This window comes from Macrotis lagotis, chromosome 1, assembly GCF_037893015.1.
Source record: "Macrotis lagotis isolate mMagLag1 chromosome 1, bilby.v1.9.chrom.fasta, whole genome shotgun sequence".
Classification (NCBI taxonomy): domain Eukaryota; kingdom Metazoa; phylum Chordata; class Mammalia; order Peramelemorphia; family Peramelidae; genus Macrotis; species Macrotis lagotis.
The window spans coordinates 725,642,848-725,651,167 of NC_133658.1; the positions used below are offsets into that span (position 1 = coordinate 725,642,848).

General features: G+C 35.8%; 1 long non-coding RNA gene across 1 annotated transcript; it reads right to left on the reverse strand.

The window, feature by feature from the left end:
- Positions 1 to 3,042: 3,042 nt before the first annotated feature.
- LOC141523710 (uncharacterized) lies at positions 3,043 to 6,873 on the reverse strand. Its single transcript, XR_012478567.1, has 2 exons — positions 6,809 to 6,873; positions 3,043 to 3,281 (listed from the first exon to the last, which is right to left on the reverse strand). It is a non-coding gene; the product is annotated as an uncharacterized LOC141523710 (long non-coding RNA).
- Between the last annotated feature and the right edge of the window lie 1,447 nt (positions 6,874 to 8,320).

Here is an 8,320-nt window from a genome sequence, read left to right on the forward strand (position 1 = left end):
TCTTCTGGTTTGCTTATAATATTGTTTTATATGTCTAGATCCTGTATCCATTTTGATCATATCATGGCATAGGGTGTGAGGTGTTGGTCTAATCCAAATTTCTACCATACTAACTTCCAATTTTCCCACCAGTTTTTATCAAAGAGAGAATTCTTAGCTAGAAGGTTTCTCAGTAATATTAGGAGTAAATCAAGGGTGACTGCTATTACCACTAATATTCAGTGTTGTGCTAGAATTATTAGCTTTAGAAAAGAAAAAGAAATTAAAGAAAGTAGTATAGGCATTGAGGAAATAAAACTATCACTCTTTTTAGATGATATAATGGTGTATTTAGAGAAGCAATTCAATCCATTAATTAAATTTCTACTTCATTCTTCCCACCTCCATACCTGAGGGTGAAGTCAAGGAAATTTCTCCATCAGAAACCACACTAGATAATCAGTCAACATTCAAGTGTATTCTCTCCCTCTCCTATCTCTCTCTCTCTCTCTCTCTCTCTCTCTCTCTCTCCCTCCCCCCCACTCTTTCTCTCTTAGTATATACATTATATGTGTGTATAGCTAGAGATAAAGATGTATATATACACATACACACATATATGTGTGGATGCATATGTGTGTATATATACATATGCATGTACATTTATGTATATATATATGTATATATATATATATATATATATGTGTATATATATATATATATACACACACATATTTGTATATGTGCCAGAACACTTTGCTAAGCACAGAGGATACAAAGAATAAAAACACAAATCCTGCCCTCAAGGAGCTCACCTTCTGAAGAGGGAAATGATGTACAAATGAAATATATACATATATATGCATATATATTTATATTATTTGCATGTTATTATTATTAATGGGAGGTAATTTCAGAGCAAAGTCATCCAAGGTTACCAAAGGGTAACAGATTTTATACTACTCTATTCTTTACTAGATATAGAAGATACTTTAAAACTAATCCAATCCAACTCCTTTATTTTGTAGATTTAAAAAACTGAGACCTAGAGAGGTTAGGTCAAGGTCCAATAACCTCTGACATTCAGGACACCAAAATCTCTGACACAGACACATTTGGGAGAATAGGCTTAAACAGGTGTTGTTAGAGGCAGCACAGAGGTGTCACAATAGATAGACTGAGCTTGAAGTCAGGAAGACTTGAGTTCAAATCCAACCTCAAACTATTCCTAGGTGTGTGTCATTTAACTTATGCCTGCCTCAGTTTCTTCAATTGTCCAAAAAAGATAATAATAGCACCTACCTCAAAGGGTTATTTTGAGAATCAACTGAAATCTTTGTAACTCATTTAGCACAGAATCCAGAACATAGTAGGTGTTTAATGCATGTTTATTTGTTCTCCTCCCTCATCAAAATACAACTCGTTGAAAATTTGCCATAGATTTGTCATTGATCAGGTCACTCTCTTCAGTTGCTTCTCGGCTCCAAGACCTTAGCCTTTTTGAGATTTGCCTAAGATCACCATATTCTTCTTTTCCAGAGTACTCCTCTTTGGGAAGATATTATCTTCTTTCCTGTAAATTTTCTATTGACAGAGTAGCTAAGGAGAGGTTCTAGAGTTCATGCTTATTCTAGTGGAGGGAGTCAAGTATTTATTAAACAGATAGTCCCTGCGCTCAAGGACCTTATATTCTAATAAAGAATGATAATAAATAAAAGGAACTTGTTGGAGAAAGAGATGGAGAAACTTTAAAGAGGAATGGAGACATTACTGGCTTGGGTACCTTTTTAAAAATAAAGGTTTTCAGAGGAACCTCATCAACCTAGCTGTTTAGCTAGGTGTCACAGTAGATAGATTATCAGGCCTGGAGTCAAAAAGACTTGAATTCAAATCTGACCTCAGACACTTTCTAGCTGTGTGACACTGGACAAAATCATTTAACCTTGTATGCCTCAGTTTCCTTATCTGGAAAATGAGCTGGAAAATGAAATGGCAAACTAATCCAATATCTCTACTAAGAAAACCCCCAAATTGAGTCACAAAGAGTTAGACACAAATTAAAAAAAAACCGAACAGTCAAACAGAGGAAGGGTCCTTAGGGGCTGCCATGGCATGACAAAATACTGAGAGTTAAGAGTGGAGGCTGGAGAAGAATAAAGATGTGGGAGGTGCTGCCAAGAATTTTTAGACATCATGTCCAAAGCATGTCCCCATTTTGCAAGGGGACAAATAGTTTGCAAGGATATTGGATAAAAGTTGGAAGGAATCCTACACAATTTAGAAGAAAAATTCTTTGGAGTACAAGGCCATGTATAAGCATCCAAGCTGTTAAATCACACTGAGTTCTCCCTGTGCCAAAGCTTTTTTCAATAGCCTGGGAAAAAGCAGTGGCAGGCTATGATCAGATCATCAGCACTAAACTACGCCTCTAAAATGGTAGATAAAGCCCCAAGCTAATTACTTCTGGAAGATCTGGCAACTGATGAGAAATATGATTCCTGCTGAGTAATTCCTTCCACTGACTTCAATGCTGCCTCATTCCTTCCCCATCTCAATTCCTAGGTCATTTAAGCCACTCTATTGCAACTCTATTGACTAGAGCAGATGGTTGGAAGGGGTTGTTCCCCAGCACTGATCTGATGCCGAATCTGCTTCTGGCCACTGGAGACCTCTTCCTCTTGGCAATGGTAAGAATGTCATGTCCCTGATAGTCTTATAATGGCCATGCAGTCCATTCAAGTATATGGCTGAACTTGAGTAAACATGGGCATGTGAAGTGGAAGGATGTCCCGAATGTCTTTACCCAGCTTTTAAACACTAGCCAGGCCCTTCTAGATACTCTGTCCTCACTCTCAATCTATTCCTAGACTTTTTCTCTAAGCCCTGTTCACCAGGATTACAGTTCTGAATAGCCTCCTACTCAATAAACTCCAGAATGGTAAAGGGAAGGAACCACTTAAAATTTATGAAGATCCAGTGACTTCCTTTTAACCCCAAAATTAAATATAAAGTCTTCTGATTTGTACTTCAATTACTTTAAAACTTGATCCCTTTCTGGTAATCTTACATTTTCTTCCTATATATGTGTAGCTCCTGTTCCAAAGTCCATGGGTATGGGCCCTTCTCCTTAGTGGTAGAAATGAATGTTCTGCCCTGCTGAAGGAATAGGGATGAGAGCCCATCAGTTCTCAGCCAGTCTCCCATTTCAGGATTCATCAGGCCAGTTTCCTTTGGGGACTCATTGAGTATCGAGTCTTCTTGACTTCAAGTGTTAAGTCACTTCAGATGCTTCTGGCTTCCAGCTTTAAGAGAAAAGATTCACAAGGATAACCTTAATTCAGGTTGCTGAAGGAAAAGTCTCTGGGAACAAATATATTAGAAGAGCTAGTACACTCCATTATATCCCTGTATCCAACTTGTTACTCTAGAGACTTCAGGGAGTTTCCCTTTGAGTGAGATACAGAATGGTCTTTTGATTAAGCTGTTACCCAATGAAAGATCTCCTTTATCCTATATTATATGGTATATATTCTCATATATATATATATATATATATATATATATATATATGTATGTATGTATCTTCTCTGCTATAATTTAGATAAATGAGTTTCTTCTTTGCTATTAGCTATGTGTGTTCATTGTGGAACTGGTATTTGATGGGAAAGGGAAATAGATCCTGGGGATCCTTCTTCCTCCCAGAAATGATCAAGTGAACAGAAGCTAGCTTGAACTAATTCATATCCCTTAAGTGAACAATATTTAAGGGAGCAGATAGCTATAATTTGTCTGAGAAGAGCAGAATGGTCTATGTCCCTGGCTTTCTTTTTCAACTCCTGGTGGGAATGAAAACTTTCCTTGGAGAAGAGTGGGAAGAGAAAAGGGATAAAAAGGAGTCAATTCTGTCTCCCTATGAGCTACACAAGGACAATCCATATGCTACCTGTGGGACTTCTCCCTCTTCTATGTTCTCTACACTGGCCCTCTTGACATATCTCAACTCCATCTCCCCATACCTGAAATGCTCTCCCTCCTTGCTTTGGCCCCTAAGTTTCTCTGGCTTCCTTTAACATTCAACTCAGATCCCATCTTGTGCAGGTATAGGATCTTTTCTAGTCTTGCTACTGTTTAATGCCTTCCTATCTGAAGTTACCATGTCCTTGTCCTATGTAGCTCTTGTACCTATGTCGTTGCTGTTTACAAGTTTTCCGTACCATCCAAATGTAAGCTCCTTGAGGGTAAGGGTGATATTTTTGCCTTTGTTTTTTTAGCACAGAATTTGGAAATATGTGCTGATTACTTCTGTTTCTGTTTGTCCTTTAAAGAGGGTCATGACATCAGGAAGATGATGCTATGACATGCAAGTGAATTGGATATAAGTACGGTAGGGTTACAAAGTCACCAACCTCACTTTCTCCTCCTAGATCCAGTGACCAGATTACTCGTAGACTGAACTGATCTATTGGCCCTGCTCTTCTTTTCCTTAACACTAAAACTGTCTCTTGTGACTCAGTTAGAGAAAAAGCAATTTGAAATAATCCCTCTAATGTCCATCTATTTGGGAATGGCTGAACAAGTTCTGGTATATGAATGTAATGGAACACTATTGTGCTATAAGAAGGATGCATAGGAAGATAGCCAAAAAGCCTAATTTTTATATCATTTATAAGATTATTTGCACTAATGCTGAATGAAATGAGCAGAAATAGGAGAACATTGTACACAACAACAGCAATGACTTGTGATTATCAACTATGATTGATTTGGCTCTTCTCTGCAACAAAGTAATCCAAAACACTTCCAAAAGACTAATGATGGAAAATGCTATCCACAACTAGAGAAAGAACTGATGGAGTCTGAATGTAGATCAAAGCATACTAATTTCACTTTTTTTCCCATAGTTTTTCTTTTTGTTCTGTTTCTTCTTTCACAGCATATCTATTACAGAAATATGTTTTACACATTTGTACATATATAACCAATATCAAATTGCTTATTATCTTAGGGAGGAGGAAGGAGAAAAAAAGAAAGGAGAAAAATTTGGAACTCAAATTTTTTTTATAAAAAAATGAATGTTAAAAGTTTTCTTTACAGGTAATAGGAATTTTTTTAAAAGGAAAAGAAATGGCCCCTCTATCAGTTAATTATCCAAACACTCTATATAATATATAATATATATATATATATATTTTTATATATATATATATATATATATATATATATATATATATATATATATATACCAATAATGTGTCTTCTATCCATGTATCCAAATCATTCAAGGTTCTTTGAAAAATCTAGCATCAGAAATAAAAAAGAAAACCTAACCCTCCAATCCTAAACATCAGGTAAGACATAAAATAGGAAGCTGTGGGCTTCATAGCAATATGATAGAGATCTAACTCAGAGACCAAGTTGAAGACAGCTTCACTTAGGGATGGTGGGAGTTCTCCAGATCTCTTTGTGACTGACATTGTACTTTCTATCTCAGGATTCAAAATATCACAGCTCCTTTTGGAAGAAATCTGTATTCACTCAAGAGTTAGACCAGACCATGGATATAGGAAAGACCAAGGTAATAAATACTGTCTACTTCCCCAGGCTATGTTATGGATGACTTATTTGGGAGAAAGAGAGGAAAATGAAGGAAATAAGCATTTATTAAGTGCCTATTATTTGTCAGGCATTATACTAAATGCTTAACAAATATGTCATTTACTCCTCAACCCTGACAGATAGGTGCTATTATTATCCATATTTTACCATTGAGGAAACTGAGGAAAACAGAGATTAAGTAATTTTGCCCTGGATCACTTAATAAACTAATCAGCCAAATTTGAACTCAAATATTCCTGACTCTAGGCCTAATTTATCCACTGTACCATTTAATTACTCAATGATATCAGAAGAAAGTAAGGAAAACATACTCAATCCATTGGGATGGCAAACTTATAGAAGATACAGATATGAAGTTTATGGATGAGTTATGATCTAGCTCAGTGGAGGAAATATCTTCAAAGTCAATGTCATCATTACATCATCACAACTAACATTTGAATAATGCTTTAAAGTTGGCAAAATGTTTTGCATATGTAATTCATTTGCTCCACCTAACAACTCTGTGGAGTATCACTGTCTCATTTATAGATGAGGACACAAGCTGAGAAAGGTTAAGAATCTACTTAAAATCACTAGGTTAGTAAAGGCTTGGAGAAGGATTTGAATTGAGGTCTTCCTGACTGCAAGTCCTGCTTCTCTAGGAGGAAGGGGGGAAAACAATCATTTATTAAATACCTATTATGTACCAGGGTCTAACCTAAGGACTTTACAAATATTATTTGATTTGAGGACCACCCTAACTGAAGAATTCACAAATCCCTTAAGCAGAGGGCATAATATGCATTTTACAATAAAAGAAATGAATGCATCACTTCAACAAATTTATATTAAGAGCTTAATTTATGAAAAATTAAAGTCTAATAAGTCCAAAATTTTAGTCTTTAAATTGTAAACATGTATATTTCACAACACTGACTATCATGTCATAATACAGATTATTTAAAACTATTATCTGAGAGAGTAGGTAAATTCCAAGGCATTATAAAATGAAATTTGTCATTTGAAAAATATTGGAATGGCTAATATCTTCCAGGGATTCTCCTTAAGAATCTGAAAGCCCAAGGCAAGTTCAGCCATCCTTAGTATTTAGAGTCTGATCTTTTAACTTTGTTCCAAACTGGCTTATTTGTTGTTCCATACTGGTTTAAAAATGTGGTTATTAGCAATCAACCAGGTCACAAGCCCTAGTCCAATTAAGAAACCCTCATACCACCATAAACGAAGATTGTTGTATAGCAAGTGCCATAATATCCAGGGCAACCAGCCTCCCCAGCCCTAGCTCTCTGCTATGCTTCCTCACTTTCTAATACCACAGTGTCAAAGATGTCTATGAGGTGACAGACAGAATGGTTTCCATAGTGATCCTAAGCTAGGATCATAACTGGAGAAGTAGCAGAGCCAATCCAGGATCCTATCCTATTTAAAAGATTTGGATAAAGATTATTATTTAGGATCCCAGAAACCACTGACTGTTCCAAGAATCAACTCATAACTCCACCCCATCTAAAGAACCTCCCTTGACTAACTTTACTCTATCCCATCATTAGATCATTGATTTAGTAGAATTTAAGATGGAAAATTTCATTTTGCAAAGAGAAAGTTATTCCCATTTAAACCTTATTTTAAAAGAGACAAAGTTTCCTAACTTTGCACAGAAATAATTGGCAAGTAATCTACTCTATAAACTTAACTGTCTAATGTATTCATCTAAGAGCTTCCTTTAATAAGAAATGGATTTGAGCAGGAAAGAGTAAGTATCACAAAGTTACTTTTAAGCCATCTAATGGACTCCAAGATGCTCTCTGAAATAACTTCTCAGTTCCATTTCAGGGAAGCACTTACAATGGGTGGATTCCACGATGACTTTGCATTTTCATACAATTCTTAGATCCCAATGTAGATAGTGTTTGCCTAAAATTTCAGTTATCCTCCAAATAGGAGTTGGAAGTTTTAAAAGACTTTTGTGTGAAAAGGACTTCCTTTATGATATGATATTCAATACTGTACATTTCTGATCAGGATGGTGTAATATTTAAAACTTGAGGTTCTGTTAATTCAAAGGATGTCTCTCTGCTTAAGTCAAATTAAAGGAATACATATTGCTCTGCATTGAAAATATACCCAGCAAAGTCAGTGAAAATAGTCTACATTGCCTTTAGTGTAAGAGTAGTTGTCAAATTTAATTCAGGACAAAATTTTCCGAATTGGGAGATTATGAATTCCAACCCCTTCCTTTTACAGAAGAAAACAGTGGGATCCTGAGAAGGTAAAGAACTATGTCCAAGGTTGCAGCAGGAGAAATAGCAGAGTCAGGTAATCTAGGCCCAAATCCAAGACTCTATCCTATTTAAAACGTAGGGATAAAAATTACTACTTAAGATACCAGAAATATTGACTATTTCAAGAATCAATTCAGAACTCAACCCCTTCTAAGGAGCCTTCCTTGACTAACTTTACTCTATCCTTCACAAATACATAGATTGTATTCCATTATCATGCTTTTATGTTTATTCTGTAGTTGTTAAAGTCTGTATACCTTGACTTTCCTGATATAATGTAAGTCATTTGAGAATAAAGACATCTTTCCCCTGTTTTCTGATCCACATGGCAACAATTTAGTCCTAGACACATTGAGAGTGCTTAATATTGTTGTATGAATGACATATCATAAAATTCCACACGGGGCACTTTGACCCACAATGTTTCATTTCATTTTTATTAC